Source organism: Chiloscyllium plagiosum, unplaced genomic scaffold (assembly GCF_037043375.1).
Source record: "Chiloscyllium plagiosum isolate Xiang-an unplaced genomic scaffold, Cpla_swu_hap1 HiC_scaffold_21, whole genome shotgun sequence".
In the NCBI taxonomy this organism is placed as follows: domain Eukaryota; kingdom Metazoa; phylum Chordata; class Chondrichthyes; order Orectolobiformes; family Hemiscylliidae; genus Chiloscyllium; species Chiloscyllium plagiosum.
Window position 1 is genome coordinate 57,702,554 of NW_028270159.1, and position 16,718 is coordinate 57,719,271.

Genomic DNA, 16,718 nt, shown 5'->3' on the forward strand with positions numbered 1-16,718 from the left:
CTCAAAAATGCTTCGAATCAGCGGCCTGCTTGATTTAAATTGCCGGCAAGCCATGTTTAGTTGGTATTTCTTTATTCAACTGGCTACAAACTCACACAGGTCGATGTAGTAATCAAAAAGGAATTAGATTTATCTCATTGAACCGTATGAATGTTATATTCGGCTTTGCTTGGAACATTTGTCTGATTCAAATAAAGAACTGCTGAGAAGAAGAGGATCAAAATGCAAAAATACAGAACCTTGTTTGTGGGTTTCTTGGGCGGAGATCAGAGTGTTCCAAATGGACCTAGCATCATCTGAGTGTGATCAAACCTTTAAGGCACCAGGGTAAAGTAGGAAGTGCGTCTCCGGGAGATGGTTCACTTCAGACTCACGGGGGTCTAACTTTTCAAAACTCTCAGCTTTTTTCATACTCAATCTGAAGTGTTCAATAATCTTCTTCACACGTGAAGTCAAAGAAATTCGACATTGTTCCCCAACCACCGCAAGTGGCTTTCTCTCACTGTTAAATTCCCTCCTGAGGAACCGAGGGTTGCAGGCACATAATTCTTTGAGGTTTGAGGCACACGTAGACACGTTGTTTGAAGGTCACCACTCAGCCTCCGATGATCGAGGGAAAACAGCCCAAGACTGTTCACCCTCGGACTTTAGCTCAAGTCTTTTTAACCTGGCAACCTCCTTGTAAATCTTTTCTGAACACATTCATGTCGGAAGGTTTGAGAGGGATATAGGACAAATGCTGGCATACAGACGAGGTTAGATTAGGATATCTGCTCGGCATGGACGGATTGGACCGAAGGGTATGTTTCTATTTGTGTATGATGCCAAAACTCAGAGCAAGATCAACTTCTGGAACTTGGTGCCGAAGATAAGATCAGTAATTGAGGCTAACAGAGAATGAGATTATAAGGTTTCTCCTGACTAAAGACCTCAATGGCTCAGAGAACAATCGAAGAAAATATTGAAAATACATTTTCCAATATCAATCCAGTTTAGCATTGCGTAATGAAGCAAATTCCTCAAATAAGTGAGGAACCACATGTGAATACAACCGGAAAATATTACATCACATTCAATTTGTCAACCGCGGAGGTATAACACGTGATATTGGGAGCTGTGTCTTTATGCAGCTCCAGTGGCGCAATCGGTCAGCGCGCGGTACTTATATGTCAGTGTCTCGGCGTGCGCAATGCCGAGGTTGTGAGTTCGAGCCTCACCTGGCGCAGTTTTGTCTGCTCATGGCCAAAGCGTCTAGTGGAAATTTCCAGTTTCTCTGCTTTGACAAATGTCTCGGCAATCAATCCACGTATCCTGGAAATATTTGAAATCTGAACAGATATCTGGGGAAGCACATGAGCAGGTGATCTTGTTCAGCTCAAAAATGCTTCGAATCAGCGGCCTGCTTGATTTAAATTGCCGGCAAGCCATGTTTAGTTGGTATTTCTTTATTCAACTGGCTACAAACTCACACAGGTCCCTGAATGTGTCCCTGAAGAGGCCAGTGTGGGAGTGTGCCTCAGTCCAGGCCAGTGCGGGAGTGTGTTCCAGACCAGACAAATGCGGGAGTGAGTCCCAGACCAGGCCAGTGCGGGGTTGAGTCCCAGACCAGGCCAGTGCGAGAGTATGTCCCAGACTAGGCCATTGCAGGAGTGAGTCCCGGAACAAGCCAGTGCGGGAGTGTGCCCCAGACCAGACCGGTGTGGGAGTGAGTCCCAGACCAGGCCAGTGTGGAAGTGTGTCCCAGACCAGGCCAGTGCAGGAATGAGTCCCAGACCAGGCTAGTGCGGGATTGAGTCACAGACCAGACTAGTGCGGGAGTGAGTCACAGACCAGGTCAGTGTGGAATTGAAAACACCGACCAGGCCAGTGCAGTGGTGTGTCCCAGACCAGGCCAGTGCAGAGTGAGTCCCTGTCTAGGCCAGTGCAGTGGTGTGTCCCAGACCAGGCCAGTGCAGGAGTGTGCCCCAGACCAGGCCAGTGTGGGAGTGTGTCCCAGGCCAGTCTAGTGCAGGAGTGTGTCCCAGACCAGACATGTGCGGTATTGAGTCCCCGATCAGGCCAGTGTGGAAGTGACTACCAGACCAGGCCAGTGCAGGTGTGCGTCCCAGACCAAGCCAGATTGTGAGTGTGTCCCAGAGCAGGCCAGCATGGGAGTGTGCCCCAGACCAGGCCAGAGCGAGAGTGACTCACAGACCAGGCCAGTGCGGGCGTGTGTCTCAGACCATGCCAATGCGGGAGTGTGTCACAGACCAGGCCAGTGCGGGAGTGAGTCCCAGACCAGGCCAGTGTGGAAGTGAGACCCAGACCAGGCCAGTGCAGGGGTGTGTCCCAGATCAGGCCAGTGCGGGAGTGAGTCCCAGACCAGGCCAGTGCGGGAGTGATTCGCAGACCAGGCCAGTGCAGGAGTGCGTCCCAGACCACGCCAGTGCGGGAGTGAGTCACAGACTAGGCCAGTACAGGAGTCTGTCCCAGGCCAGGCCAGTGTGGGAGTGAGTCCCAGACCAGACCAATGCGGGAGTTACTCCCTGACCAGGCCAGGGCAGTGTGTGTCCCAGAGCTGGCCAATGCGGGATTGAATCTCAGACCAGGCCAGTGCAAGAGTGAGTCACAGACCAGGCCAGTGCGGGTGTGAGTCCCAGACCAGGTCAGTGCAAGAGTGAGTCCCAGATCAGGCCAGCGTGAAAGTGAGTCCCAGACCAGGCCAGTACGGGTGTGTGCCACAGACTAGGCCAGCGTGGGAGTGAATCCCAGACCAGGCCAGTGCGGGGGTTAGTCCTACACGAGGCCAGTGTAGGGGTGTGTCCCAGATCACGTCAGTACGGGAGTGGGTCGCAGACCAGGCCAGTACGGGAGTGAGTCCCAGAGTAGGACAGTGCGGGAGTGAGTCCCAGACCAGGCCAGTGCGGGAATGTGTCCCAGACCAGATCAGTACGGGAGTGTGTCCCAGACCAGGTCAGTACGGGAGTGGGTCCCAGACCAGACCAGGATGGGAGTGAGTCCCAGAGTAGGACTGTGTGGGAGTGGGTCCCAGACAAGGCCAGTACAGGAGTGCGTCCCAGACCACGCCAGTGCGGGAGTGAGTCACAGACTAGGCCAGTACAGGAGTCTGTCCCAGGCCTGGCCAGTGTGGGAGTGAGTCCCAGACTAGACCAATGCGGGAGTTACTCCCTGACCAGGCCAGGGCAGTGTGTGTCCCAGAGCTGGCCAATGCGGGATTGAATCTCAGACCAGGCCAGTGCAAGAGTGAGTCACAGACCAGGCCAGTGCGGGTGTGAGTCCCAGACCAGGTCAGTGCAAGAGTGAGTCCCAGATCAGGCCAGCGCAAAAGTGAGTCCCAGACCAGACCAGTACGGGTGTGTGCCACAGACTAGGCCAGCGTGGGAGTGAATCCCAGACCAGGCCAGTGCGGGAGTTAGTCCTACACGAGGCCAGTGTAGGGGTGTGTCCCAGATCACGTCAGTACGGGAGTGGGTCGCAGACCAGGCCAGTACGGGAGTGAGTCCCAGAGTAGGACAGTGCGGGAGTGAGTCCCAGACTAGGCCAGTGCGGGAATGTGTCCCAGACCAGGTCAGTACGGGAGTGTGTCCCAGACCAGGTCAGTACGGGAGTGGGTCCCAGACCAGACCAGTATGGGAGTGAGTCCCAGAGTAGGACTGTGTGGGAGTGGGTCCCAGACAAGGCCAGTACAGGAGTGCGTCCCACACCAGGCCAGCGTGGGAGTGAGTCCCAGTGTCGGACACTGCAGGAGTGAGTCCCAGACCAGGCCAGTGTGGGAGTGAGTCTCCGAGCAGGACAGTGCGGGAGTGTGTCCCAGACCAGGCCAGTGCTGGAGTGAGTCCCTGAGTAGGACAGTGCGGGAGTGAATCCCAGACCAGGCCAGTTCGGGAGCGTGTCCCCGAGCAGGACAGTGCGGGAGTAAGTCCCAGACCAGGCCAGTGTGGGAGTGAGTCCTAGACCAGGCCAGTGTGGGCATGTGTCCTAGACAAGGTCAGTGGGGCAGTGAGTCCCAGACCGGGCCAGTGCGGGAGATTGTCCCAGACCAAGCCACTGCAGGAGTGAGTCCCTGACCAGGCCAGTGCGGGAGAGATTCCCGGACCAGGCCAGTGTGGGAGTGAGTCACAGACCAGGCCAGTGCGGGAGTTACTCCCAAACCAGGCCAGTGTGGAAGTGAGTCCCCGACCAGTCCAGTACGGCAGTGTGCTCCAGATCAGGCCAGTGCGGGAGTGAGTCCCAGACCAGTCCAGTGCGGGAGTGAGTCCCAGACCAAGACAAGTGTGGGAGTGTATCCCAATCCAGGCCAGTGTGGGAGAGAGTCCCAGAACAGGCCAGTGCAGGAGTGTATCCCAGACCAGGCCATTGTGGAAGTGTGTCCCAGACCAGGCCAGTGCGGGCATGTGTCCTAGACAAGGTCAGTGGGGCAGTGAGTCCGAGACCGGCCCAGTGCGGGAGATTGTCCCAGACCAAGCCACTGCAGGAGTGAGTCCCTGACCAGGCCAGTGCGGGAGAGATTCCCAGACCAGGACAGTGCAGGAGTGAGTCCCAGTTCAGGCCAGTGCGGAAGTGAGTTCCAGACCAGGCCAGTGTAGGGGTGTGTCCCAGACCAGGCCAGTGTAGGAATGAGTTCCAGACCAGACCGATTAGGGAATGTGTCGCAGACCAGGCCAGTGTGGGAGTGTGTTCCAGACCAGACAAGTGCAGGAGTGAGTCCCAGTCCAGGCCAGTGCAGGAGTGAGTCCCTGACTAGGCCAGTGCAGGAGTGAGTCCCAGAACAGGCCAGTTCCCGAGTGAGTCCCAGACCAGGCCAGTGCGGGGGTGAGTCCCAGAGCAGGCCAGTGCAGTGGTGTGTCCCAGACTAGGCCATTGCAGGAGTGAGTCCCATAACAAGCCAGTGCAGGAGTGAGTCCCAGTCCATGCCAGTGCAGGAGTGAATCACAGACCAGGCCAGTGTGGGAGTGTGTCCCAGACCAGGCCAGTGCGGGAGATTGTCCCAGACCAAGCCACTGCCGGAGTGAGTCCCTGACCAGGCCAGTGCGGGAGGGATTCCCAGACCAGGCCAGATGCAGGAGTGAGTCGCAGACCAGGCCAGTGCGGGAGTGAGTCACAGACCAGGCCAGTGCGGGAGTTACTCCCAGACCAGGCAAGTGTGGAAGTGAGTCCCCGACCAGTCCAGTACGGCAGTGTGCTCCAGATCAGGCCAGTGCGGGAGTGAGTCCCAGACCAGTCCAGTGCGGGAGTGAGTCCCAGACCAAGGCCAGTGTGGGAGTGTATCCCAATCCAGGCCAGTGTGGGAGAGAGTCCCAGAACAGGCCAGTGCAGGAGTGTATCCCAGACCAGGCCAGTGTGGAAGTGTGTCCCAGACCAGGCCAGTGCGGGGGTGAGTCCCAGAGCAGGCCAGTGCAGGGGTGTGTCCCAGACTAGGCCATTGCAGGAGTGAGTCCCATAACAAGCCAGTGCAGGAGTGAGTCCCAGTCCATGCCAGTGCTGGAGTGAATCACAGACCAGGCCAGTGTGGGAGTGTGTCCCAGACCAGGCCAGTGTGGGAGTGTGTTCCAGACCAGACAAGTGAGGGGTGAGTCCCAGACCAGGCCAGTGCAAAGAGCATTCCAGACCAGGTTAGTGCTGTAATGTGTCCCAGATCAGGCCAGTGCGGGAGTGTTTCCCAGGCCAATCTAGTGCAGGAGTGTGTCCCAGACCAGGCCAGTGCAGGTGTGTGTCCCAGAGCAGGCCAGCATGGGAGTGTGCCCCAAACCAGGCCAGTGCGAGAGTGACTCACAGACCAGGCCAGTGCGGGATTAAGTCCCAGACCAGGCCTATGTGGGAGTGTATCCCAGACCAGGCCAGTGCGGGAGTGAGTCACAGACCAGGCCAGTGCGGGAGTTACTCCCAGACCAGGCCAGTGTGGAAGTGAGTCCCCGACCAGTCCTAAACGGCAGTGTGCTCCAGATCAGGCCAGTGCGGGAGTGATTCCCAGACCAGTCCAGTGCGGGAGTGAGTCCCAGACCAAGGCCAGTGTGGGAGTGTATCCCAATCCAGGCCAGTGTGGGAGAGAGTCCCAGAACAGGCCAGTGCAGGAGTGTATCCCAGACCAGGCCAGTGTGGAAGTGTGTCCCAGACCAGGTCAGTGCAGGAGTGAGTCCCAGACCAGGCCATTGCAGGAGTGAGTCCCAGGCCAGGCCAGTGCATGAATGAGTCCAAGGCCAGGCCAGTGCGGGAGAGGGTCCCAGAACAGGCCAGTGCAGGAGTGTATCCCAGACCAAGGCCAGTGTGGGAGTGTATCCCAATCCAGGCCTGTGTGGGAGAGAGTCCGAGATCAGGCCAATGCAGGAGTGTATCCCAGACCAGGCCAGTGCGGAAGTGTGTCCCAGACCAGGCCAGTGCGGGAGTGAGTCACAGACCAGGCCAGTGCGGGAGTGAGTCCCAGACCAGGCCAGTGTGGAATTGAAAACCGAGACCAGGCCAGCGCAGAGGTATGTCCCAGACCAGGCTAGTGTGGCAGCGAGACCCGGACCATTCCAGTACAGAGTTAGACCCAGACGGGGCCTGTGCGGGTCTGAGTCATAGACCAGGCCAGTGCGGGAGTGTGTCCCAGATCAATCCTGCGCGGGTGTAAGTCAAGACCAGGCCAGTGCGGGAGTCTGTCCCAGACCAGGCCTGTGCCAGAGTGTGTCCCAGACCAGGCCAGAGCAGGAGTGAGTCCCAGATCAGGCCTGTGCCAGAGTGTGTCCCAGACCAGGCCAGAGCAGGAGTGAGTCCCAGGCCAGGGCAACGCGGGAGTGAGTCCCAGACGATGCCAGTGCAGGAGTGAGTCTCAGACCAGGCCAGTGCGGGAGTGAGTCCCAGACCAGACCTGTGCGGTAGTGAGTCCCCGACCAGGCCAGTGTGGAAGTGACTACCAGACCAGGCCAGTGCAGGTGTGCGTCCCAGACCAGGCCAGTGCAGGTGTGTGTCCCAGAGCAGGCCAGCATGGGAGTGTGCCCCAAACCAGGCCAGTGCGAGAGTGACTCACAGACCAGGCCAGTGCGGGATTAAGTCCCAGACCAGGCCTATGTGGGAGTGTATCCCAGACCAGGCCAGTGCGGGAGTGAGTCACAGACCAGGCCAGTGCGGGAGTTACTCCCAGACCAGGCCAGTGTGGAAGTGAGTCCCCGACCAGTCCAGTACGGCAGTGTGCTCCAGATCAGGCCAGTGCGGGAGTGAGTCCCAGACCAGTCCAGTGCGGGAGTGAGTCCCAGACCAAGGCCAGTGTGGGAGTGTATCCCAATCCAGGCCAGTGTGGGAGAGAGTCCCAGAACAGGCCAGTGCAGGAGTGTATCCCAGACCAGGCCAGTGTGGAAGTGTGTCCCAGACCAGGCCAGTGCGGGCATGTGTCCTAGACAAGGTCAGTGGGGCAGTGAGTCCCAGACCGGGCCAGTGCGGGAGATTGTCCCAGACCAAGCCACTGCAGGAGTGAGTCCCTGACCAGGCCAGTGCGGGAGAGATTCCCAGACCAGGCCAGTGCAGGAGTGAGTCGCAGACCAGGCCATTGCAGGTGTGAGTCCCAGACCAGGACAGTGCAGGAGTGAGTCCCAGATCAGGCCAGTGCGGAAGTGAGTTCCAGACCAGGCCAGTGTAGGGGTGTGTCCCAGACCAGGCCAGTGTAGAAATGAGTTCCAGACCAGACCGATTAGGGAATGTGTCGCAGACCAGGCCAGTGTGGGAGTGTGTTCCAGACCAGACAAGTGCAGGAGTGAGTCCCAGGCCAGGCCAGAGCAGGTGTGTGTCCCAGACCAGGCCAGTGCGGGAGTGAGTCCCAGACCAGGCCATTCCAGTAGTGAGTCCTAGACAAGGCAAGTTATGGAATGTGTCCCAGACCAGGCCAGTGTGGGTGGGTGTCACAGACCAGGCCAGTGCGGGAGTGTGCCTCAGTCCAGGCCAGTGTGGGAGTGTGTCCCAGACCAGGCCAGTTCGGGAGTGTGTTCCAGACCAGACAAGTGCGGGATTGAGTCCCAGAACAGGCCAGAGTGGGGGTGCGTACCAGACTAGACCAGTGCGTGAGTGAATCTCAGACCAGGCCAGAGCGGGAGTGTGTCCCAGAACAGTCCAGTCGGGAGTGAGTCTCAGGCTAGGCTAGTGCAGGAGTGAGTCCCAGACCAGGCCAGTGCAGGAGTGCGTCCCACACCAGGCCAGTGTGGGATTGTGTCCCAGACCAGGCCAGCGCGGGAGTGAGTCCCAGTCCAGGCCAGTGCAGGAGTGAGTCCCTGACTAGGCCAGTGCAGGAGTGAGTTCCAGAACAGGCCAGTTCCCGAGTGAGTCCCAGAGCAGGCCAGTGCGGGGGTGAGTCCCAGAGCAGGCCAGTGCAGGGGTGTGTCCCAGACTAGGCCATTGCAGGAGTGAGTCCCATAACAAGCCAGTGCGGGAGTGAGTCCCAGTCCATGCCAGTGCAGGAGTGAATCACAGACCAGGCCAGTGTGGGTGTGTGTCCCAGACCAGGCCAGTGTGGGTGTGAGTCCCAGACCAGGCCTGTGCGGGTGTGTGTACCTGAACAGGGCAATGCCGGAGTTAATCCCGGGCCAGGCTAGTGCGGGAGTGAGTCCCAGAGAAGAACAGTGCAGGAGTGAATCAAACTCCAGGACAGTGTGGGAGTGTGTCCCAAACCAGGCCAGTGCGGGGGTGAGTCACAGACCAGGCCAGTGCGGGAGTTACTCCCAGACCAGGCCAGTGTGGAAGTGAGTCCCCGACCAGTCCAGTACGGCAGTGTGCTCCAGATCAGGCCAGTGCGGGAGTGAGTCCCAGACCAGTCCAGTGCGGGAGTGAGTCCCAGACCAAGGCCAGTGTGGGAGTGTATCCCAATCCAGGCCAGTGTGGGAGAGAGTCCCAGAACAGGCCAGTGCAGGAGTGTATCCCAGACCAGGCCAGTGTGGAAGTGTGTCCCAGACCAGGTCAGTGCAGGAGTGAGTCCCACACCAGGCCATTGCAGGAGTGAGTCCCAGGCCAGGCCAGTGCATGAATGAGTCCAAGGCCAGGCCAGTGCGGGAGAGGGTCCCAGAACAGGCCAGTGCAGGAGTGTATCCCAGACCAAGGCCAGTGTGGGAGTGTATCCCAATCCAGGCCTGTGTGGGAGAGAGTCCGAGATCAGGCCAATGCAGGAGTGTATCCCAGACCAGGCCAGTGCGGAAGTGTGTCCCAGACCAGGCCAGTGCGGGAGTGAGTCACAGACCAGGCCAGTGCGGGAGTGAGTCCCAGACCAGGCCAGTGTGGAATTGAAAACCGAGACCAGGCCAGCGCAGAGGTATGTCCCAGACCAGGCTAGTGTGGCAGCGAGACCCGGACCATTCCAGTACAGAGTTAGACCCAGACGGGGCCTGTGCGGGTCTGAGTCATAGACCAGGCCAGTGCGGGAGTGTGTCCCAGATCAATCCTGCGCGGGTGTAAGTCAAGACCAGGCCAGTGCGGGAGTCTGTCCCAGACCAGGCCTGTGCCAGAGTGTGTCCCAGACCAGGCCAGAGCAGGAGTGAGTCCCAGATCAGGCCTGTGCCAGAGTGTGTCCCAGACCAGGCCAGAGCAGGAGTGAGTCCCAGGCCAGGGCCACGCGGGAGTGAGTCCCAGACGATGCCAGTGCAGGAGTGAGTCTCAGACCAGGCCAGTGCGGGAGTGAGTCCCAGACCAGGCCAGTGTGGAATTGAAAACCCAGACCAGGACAGTGCGGGGTAAGACCCAGATGAGGCCAGTGCGGGAGTAAGTCCCAGACCAGGCCAGTGCTGGAGTGAGTCCCTGAGGAGGACAGTGCGGGAGTGAATCCCAGACCAGGCCAGTTCGGGAGTGTGTCCCCGAGCAGGACAGTGCGGGAGTGTGTCCCAGACCAGGCCAGTGCTGGAGTGAGTCCCTGAGTAGGACAGTGCGGGAGTGAATCCCAGACCAGGCCAGTTCGGGAGCGTGTCCCCGAGCAGGACAGTGCGGGAGTAAGTCCCAGACCAGGCCAGTGTGGGAGTGAGTCCCAGACCAGGCCAGTGTGGGAATGTGTCCTAGACAAGGTCAGTGGTGCAGTGAGTCCCAGACCGGGCCAGTGCGGGAGATTGTCCCAGACCAAGCCACTGCAGGAGTGAGTCCCTGACCAGGCCAGTGCGGGAGAGATTCCCAGACCAGGCCAGTGTGGGAGTGAGTCCCAGACCAGGCCAGTGCGGGCATGTGTCCTAGACAAGGTCAGTGGGGCAGTGAGTCCCAGACCGGGCCAGTGCGGGAGATTGTCCCAGACCAAGCCACTGCAGGAGTGAGTCCCTGACCAGGCCAGTGCGGGAGAGATTCCCAGACCAGGCCAGTACAGGAGTGCGTCCCACACCAGGCCAGCGTGGGAGTGAGTCCCAGTGTCGGACACTGCAGGAGTGAGTCCCAGACCAGGCCAGTGTGGGAGTGAGTCTCCGAGCAGGACAGTGCGGGAGTGTGTCCCAGACCAGGCCAGTGCTGGAGTGAGTCCCTGAGTAGGACAGTGCGGGAGTGAATCCCAGACCAGGCCAGTTCGGGAGTGTGTCCCCGAGCAGGACAGTGCGGGAGTAAGTCCCAGACCAGGCCAGTGTGGGAGTGAGTCTCAGACCAGGCCAGTGTGGGCATGTGTCCTAGACAAGGTCAGTGGGGCAGTGAGTCCCAGACCGGGCCAGTGCGGGAGATTGTCCCAGACCAAGCCACTGCAGGAGTGAGTCCCTGACCAGGCCAGTGCGGGAGAGATTCCCAGACCAGGCCAGATGCAGGAGTGAGTCGCAGACCAGGCCAGTGCGGGAGTTACTCCCAGACCAGGCCAGTGTGGAATTGAAAACACCGACCAGGCCAGTGCAGTGGTGTGTCCCAGACCAGGCCAGTGCAGAGTGAGTCCCTGTCTAGGCCAGTGCAGTGGTGTGTCCCAGACCAGGCCAGTGCAGGAGTGTGCCCCAGACCAGGCCAGTGTGGGAATGTGTCCCAGGCCAGTCTAGTGCAGGAGTGTTTCCCAGACCAGACATGTGCGGTATTGAGTCCCCGATCAGGCCAGTGTGGAAGTGACTACCAGACCAGGCCAGTGCAGGTGTGCGTCCCAGACCAAGCCAGATTGTGAGTGTGTCCCAGAGCAGGCCAGCGTGGGAGTGTGCCCCAGACCAGGCCAGAGCGAGAGTGACTCACAGACCAGGCCAGTGCGGGCGTGTGTCTCAGACCATGCCAATGCGGGAGTGTGTCACAGACCAGGCCAGTGCGGGAGTGAGTCCCAGACCAGGCCAGTGTGGAAGTGAGACCCAGACCAGGCCAGTGCAGGGGTGTGTCCCAGATCAGGCCAGTGCGGGAGTGAGTCCCAGACCAGGCCAGTGCGGGAGTGATTCGCAGACCAGGCCAGTGCAGGAGTGCGTCCCAGACCACGCCAGTGCGGGAGTGAGTCACAGACTAGGCCAGTACAGGAGTCTGTCCCAGGCCAGGCCAGTGTGGGAGTGAGTCCCAGACCAGACCAATGCGGGAGTTACTCCCTGACCAGGCCAGGGCAGTGTGTGTCCCAGAGCTGGCCAATGCGGGATTGAATCTCAGACCAGGCCAGTGCAAGAGTGAGTCACAGACCAGGCCAGTGCGGGTGTGAGTCCCAGACCAGGTCAGTGCAAGAGTGAGTCCCAGATCAGGCCAGCGTGAAAGTGAGTCCCAGACCAGGCCAGTACGGGTGTGTGCCACAGACTAGGCCAGCGTGGGAGTGAATCCCAGACCAGGCCAGTGCGGGGGTTAGTCCTACACGAGGCCAGTGTAGGGGTGTGTCCCAGATCACGTCAGTACGGGAGTGGGTCGCAGACCAGGCCAGTACGGGAGTGAGTCCCAGAGTAGGACAGTGCGGGAGTGAGTCCCAGACCAGGCCAGTGCGGGAATGTGTCCCAGACCAGATCAGTACGGGAGTGTGTCCCAGACCAGGTCAGTACGGGAGTGGGTCCCAGACCAGACCAGTATGGGAGTGAGTCCCAGAGTAGGACTGTGTGGGAGTGGGTCCCAGACAAGGCCAGTACAGGAGTGCGTCCCAGACCACGCCAGTGCGGGAGTGAGTCACAGACTAGGCCAGTACAGGAGTCTGTCCCAGGCCTGGCCAGTGTGGGAGTGAGTCCCAGACCAGACCAATGCGGGAGTTACTCCCTGACCAGGCCAGGGCAGTGTGTGTCCCAGAGCTGGCCAATGCGGGATTGAATCTCAGACCAGGCCAGTGCAAGAGTGAGTCACAGACCAGGCCAGTGCGGGTGTGAGTCCCAGACCAGGTCAGTGCAAGAGTGAGTCCCAGATCAGGCCAGCGCGAATGTGAGTCCCAGACCAGACCAGTACGGGTGTGTGCCACAGACTAGGCCAGCGTGGGAGTGAATCCCAGACCAGGCCAGTGCGGGAGTGAGTCCCAGAGTAGGACTGTGTGGGAGTGGGTCCCAGACAAGGCCAGTACAGGAGTGCGTCCCACACCAGGCCAGCGTGGGAGTGAGTCCCAGTGTCGGACACTGCAGGAGTGAGTCCCAGACCAGGCCAGTGTGGGAGTGAGTCTCCGAGCAGGACAGTGCGGGAGTGTGTCCCAGACCAGGCCAGTGCTGGAGTGAGTCCCTGAGTAGGACAGTGCGGGAGTGAATCCCAGACCAGGCCAGTTCGGGAGCGTGTCCCCGAGCAGGACAGTGCGGGAGTAAGTCCCAGACCAGGCCAGTGTGGGAGTGAGTCCTAGACCAGGCCAGTGTGGGCATGTGTCCTAGACAAGGTCAGTGGGGCAGTGAGTCCCAGACCGGGCCAGTGCGGGAGATTGTCCCAGACCAAGCCACTGCAGGAGTGAGTCCCTGACCAGGCCAGTGCGGGAGAGATTCCCGGACCAGGCCAGTGTGGGAGTGAGTCACAGACCAGGCCAGTGCGGGAGTTACTCCCAAACCAGGCCAGTGTGGAAGTGAGTCCCCGACCAGTCCAGTACGGCAGTGTGCTCCAGATCAGGCCAGTGCGGGAGTGAGTCCCAGACCAGTCCAGTGCGGGAGTGAGTCCCAGACCAAGACAAGTGTGGGAGTGTATCCCAATCCAGGCCAGTGTGGGAGAGAGTCCCAGAACAGGCCAGTGCAGGAGTGTATCCCAGACCAGGCCATTGTGGAAGTGTGTCCCAGACCAGGCCAGTGCGGGCATGTGTCCTAGACAAGGTCAGTGGGGCAGTGAGTCCGAGACCGGCCCAGTGCGGGAGATTGTCCCAGACCAAGCCACTGCAGGAGTGAGTCCCTGACCAGGCCAGTGCGGGAGAGATTCCCAGACCAGGACAGTGCAGGAGTGAGTCCCAGTTCAGGCCAGTGCGGAAGTGAGTTCCAGACCAGGCCAGTGTAGGGGTGTGTCCCAGACCAGGCCAGTGTAGGAATGAGTTCCAGACCAGACCGATTAGGGAATGTGTCGCAGACCAGGCCAGTGTGGGAGTGTGTTCCAGACCAGACAAGTGCAGGAGTGAGTCCCAGTCCAGGCCAGTGCAGGAGTGAGTCCCTGACTAGGCCAGTGCAGGAGTGAGTCCCAGAACAGGCCAGTTCCCGAGTGAGTCCCAGACCAGGCCAGTGCGGGGGTGAGTCCCAGAGCAGGCCAGTGCAGTGGTGTGTCCCAGACTAGGCCATTGCAGGAGTGAGTCCCATAACAAGCCAGTGCAGGAGTGAGTCCCAGTCCATGCCAGTGCAGGAGTGAATCACAGAACAGGCCAGTGTGGGAGTGTGTCCCAGACCAGGCCAGTGCGGGAGATTGTCCCAGACCAAGCCACTGCCGGAGTGAGTCCCTGACCAGGCCAGTGCGGGAGAGATTCCCAGACCAGGCCAGATGCAGGAGTGAGTCGCAGACCAGGCCAGTGCGGGAGTGAGTCACAGACCAGGCCAGTGCGGGAGTTACTCCCAGACCAGGCAAGTGTGGAAGTGAGTCCCCGACCAGTCCAGTACGGCAGTGTGCTCCAGATCAGGCCAGTGCGGGAGTGAGTCCCAGACCAGTCCAGTGTGGGAGTGAGTCCCAGACCAAGGCCAGTGTGGGAGTGTATCCCAATCCAGGCCAGTGTGGGAGAGAGTCCCAGAACAGGCCAGTGCAGGAGTGTATCCCAGACCAGGCCAGTGTGGAAGTGTGTCCCAGACCAGGCCAGTGCGGGGGTGAGTCCCAGAGCAGGCCAGTGCAGGGGTGTGTCCCAGACTAGGCCATTGCAGGAGTGAGTCCCATAACAAGCCAGTGCAGGAGTGAGTCCCAGTCCATGCCAGTGCTGGAGTGAATCACAGACCAGGCCAGTGTGGGAGTGTGTCCCAGACCAGGCCAGTGTGGGAGTGTGTTCCAGACCAGACAAGTGAGGGGTGAGTCCCAGACCAGGCCAGTGCAAAGAGCATTCCAGACCAGGTTAGTGCTGTAATGTGTCCCAGATCAGGCCAGTGCGGGAGTGTTTCCCAGGCCAATCTAGTGCAGGAGTGTGTCCCAGACCAGACCTGTGCGGTAGTGAGTCCCCGACCAGGCCAGTGTGGAAGTGACTACCAGACCAGGCCAGTGCAGGTGTGCGTCCCAGACCAGGCCAGTGCAGGTGTGTGTCCCAGAGCAGGCCAGCATGGGAGTGTGCCCCAAATCAGGCCAGTGCGAGAGTGACTCACAGACCAGGCCAGTGCGGGATTAAGTCCCAGACCAGGCCTATGTGGGAGTGTATCCCAGACCAGGCCAGTGCGGGAGTGAGTCACAGACCAGGCCAGTGCGGGAGTTACTCCCAGACCAGGCCAGTGTGGAAGTGAGTCCCCGACCAGTCCAGTACGGCAGTGTGCTCCAGATCAGGCCAGTGCGGGAGTGAGTCCCAGACCAGTCCAGTGCGGGAGTGAGTCCCAGACCAAGGCCAGTGTGGGAGTGTATCCCAATCCAAGCCAGTGTGGGAGAGAGTCCCAGAACAGGCCAGTGCAGGAGTGTATCCCAGACCAGGCCAGTGTGGAAGTGTGTCCCAGACCAGGTCAGTGCAGGAGTGAGTCCCAGACCAGGCCATTGCAGGAGTGAGTCCCAGGCCAGGCCAGTGCATGAATGAGTCCAAGGCCAGGCCAGTGCGGGAGAGGGTCCCAGAACAGGCCAGTGCAGGAGTGTATCCCAGACCAAGGCCAGTGTGGGAGTGTATCCCAATCCAGGCCTGTGTGGGAGAGAGTCCGAGATCAGGCCAATGCAGGAGTGTATCCCAGACCAGGCCAGTGCGGAAGTGTGTCCCAGACCAGGCCAGTGCGGGAGTGAGTCACAGACCAGGCCAGTGCGGGAGTGAGTCCCAGACCAGGCCAGTGTGGAATTGAAAACCGAGACCAGGCCAGCGCAGAGGTATGTCCCAGACCAGGCTAGTGTGGCAGCGAGACCCGGACCATTCCAGTACAGAGTTAGACCCAGACGGGGCCTGTGCGGGTCTGAGTCATAGACCAGGCCAGTGCGGGAGTGTGTCCCAGATCAATCCTGCGCGGGTGTAAGTCAAGACCAGGCCAGTGCGGGAGTCTGTCCCAGACCAGGCCTGTGCCAGAGTGTGTCCCAGACCAGGCCAGAGCAGGAGTGAGTCCCAGATCAGGCCTGTGCCAGAGTGTGTCCCAGACCAGGCCAGAGCAGGAGTGAGTCCCAGGCCAGGGCAACGCGGGAGTGAGTCCCAGACGATGCCAGTGCAGGAGTGAGTCTCAGACCAGGCCAGTGCGGGAGTGAGTCCCAGACCAGACCTGTGCGGTAGTGAGTCCCCGACCAGGCCAGTGTGGAAGTGACTACCAGACCAGGCCAGTGCAGGTGTGCGTTCCAGACCAGGCCAGTGCAGGTGTGTGTCCCAGAGCAGGCCAGCATGGGAGTGTGCCCCAAACCAGGCCAGTGCGAGAGTGACTCACAGACCAGGCCAGTGCGGGATTAAGTCCCAGACCAGGCCTATGTGGGAGTGTATCCCAGACCAGGCCAGTGCGGGAGTGAGTCACAGACCAGGCCAGTGCGGGAGTTACTCCCAGACCAGGCCAGTGTGGAAGTGAGTCCCCGACCAGTCCAGTACGGCAGTGTGCTCCAGATCAGGCCAGTGCGGGAGTGAGTCCCAGACCAGTCCAGTGCGGGAGTGAGTCCCAGACCAAGGCCAGTGTGGGAGTGTATCCCAATCCAGGCCAGTGTGGGAGAGAGTCCCAGAACAGGCCAGTGCAGGAGTGTATCCCAGACCAGGCCAGTGTGGAAGTGTGTCCCAGACCAGGCCAGTGCGGGCATGTGTCCTAGACAAGGTCAGTGGGGCAGTGAGTCCCAGACCGGGCCAGTGCGGGAGATTGTCCCAGACCAAGCCACTGCAGGAGTGAGTCCCTGACCAGGCCAGTGCGGGAGAGATTCCCAGACCAGGCCAGTGCAGGAGTGAGTCGCAGACCAGGCCATTGCAGGTGTGAGTCCCAGACCAGGACAGTGCAGGAGTGAGTCCCAGATCAGGCCAGTGCGGAAGTGAGTTCCAGACCAGGCCAGTGTAGGGGTGTGTCCCAGACCAGGCCAGTGTAGAAATGAGTTCCAGACCAGACCGATTAGGGAATGTGTCGCAGACCAGGCCAGTGTGGGAGTGTGTTCCAGACCAGACAAGTGCAGGAGTGAGTCCCAGGCCAGGCCAGAGCAGGTGTGTGTCCCAGACCAGGCCAGTGCGGGAGTGAGTCCCAGACCAGGCCATTCCAGTAGTGAGTCCTAGACAAGGCAAGTTATGGAATGTGTCCCAGACCAGGCCAGTGTGGGTGGGTGTCACAGACCAGGCCAGTGCGGGAGTGTGCCTCAGTCCAGGCCAGTGTGGGAGT

The 16,718-nt window shown here is 59.9% G+C and overlaps 1 non-coding gene across 1 annotated transcript; it reads left to right on the top strand.

Moving 5' to 3' along the window:
* Positions 1-1,129: 1,129 nt before the first annotated feature.
* On the top strand, positions 1,130-1,225 carry trnai-uau (transfer RNA isoleucine (anticodon UAU)). Its single transcript has 2 exons — positions 1,130-1,167; positions 1,190-1,225. It is a non-coding gene; the product is annotated as a tRNA-Ile (tRNA).
* The last annotated feature ends 15,493 nt before the right edge of the window (positions 1,226-16,718 follow it).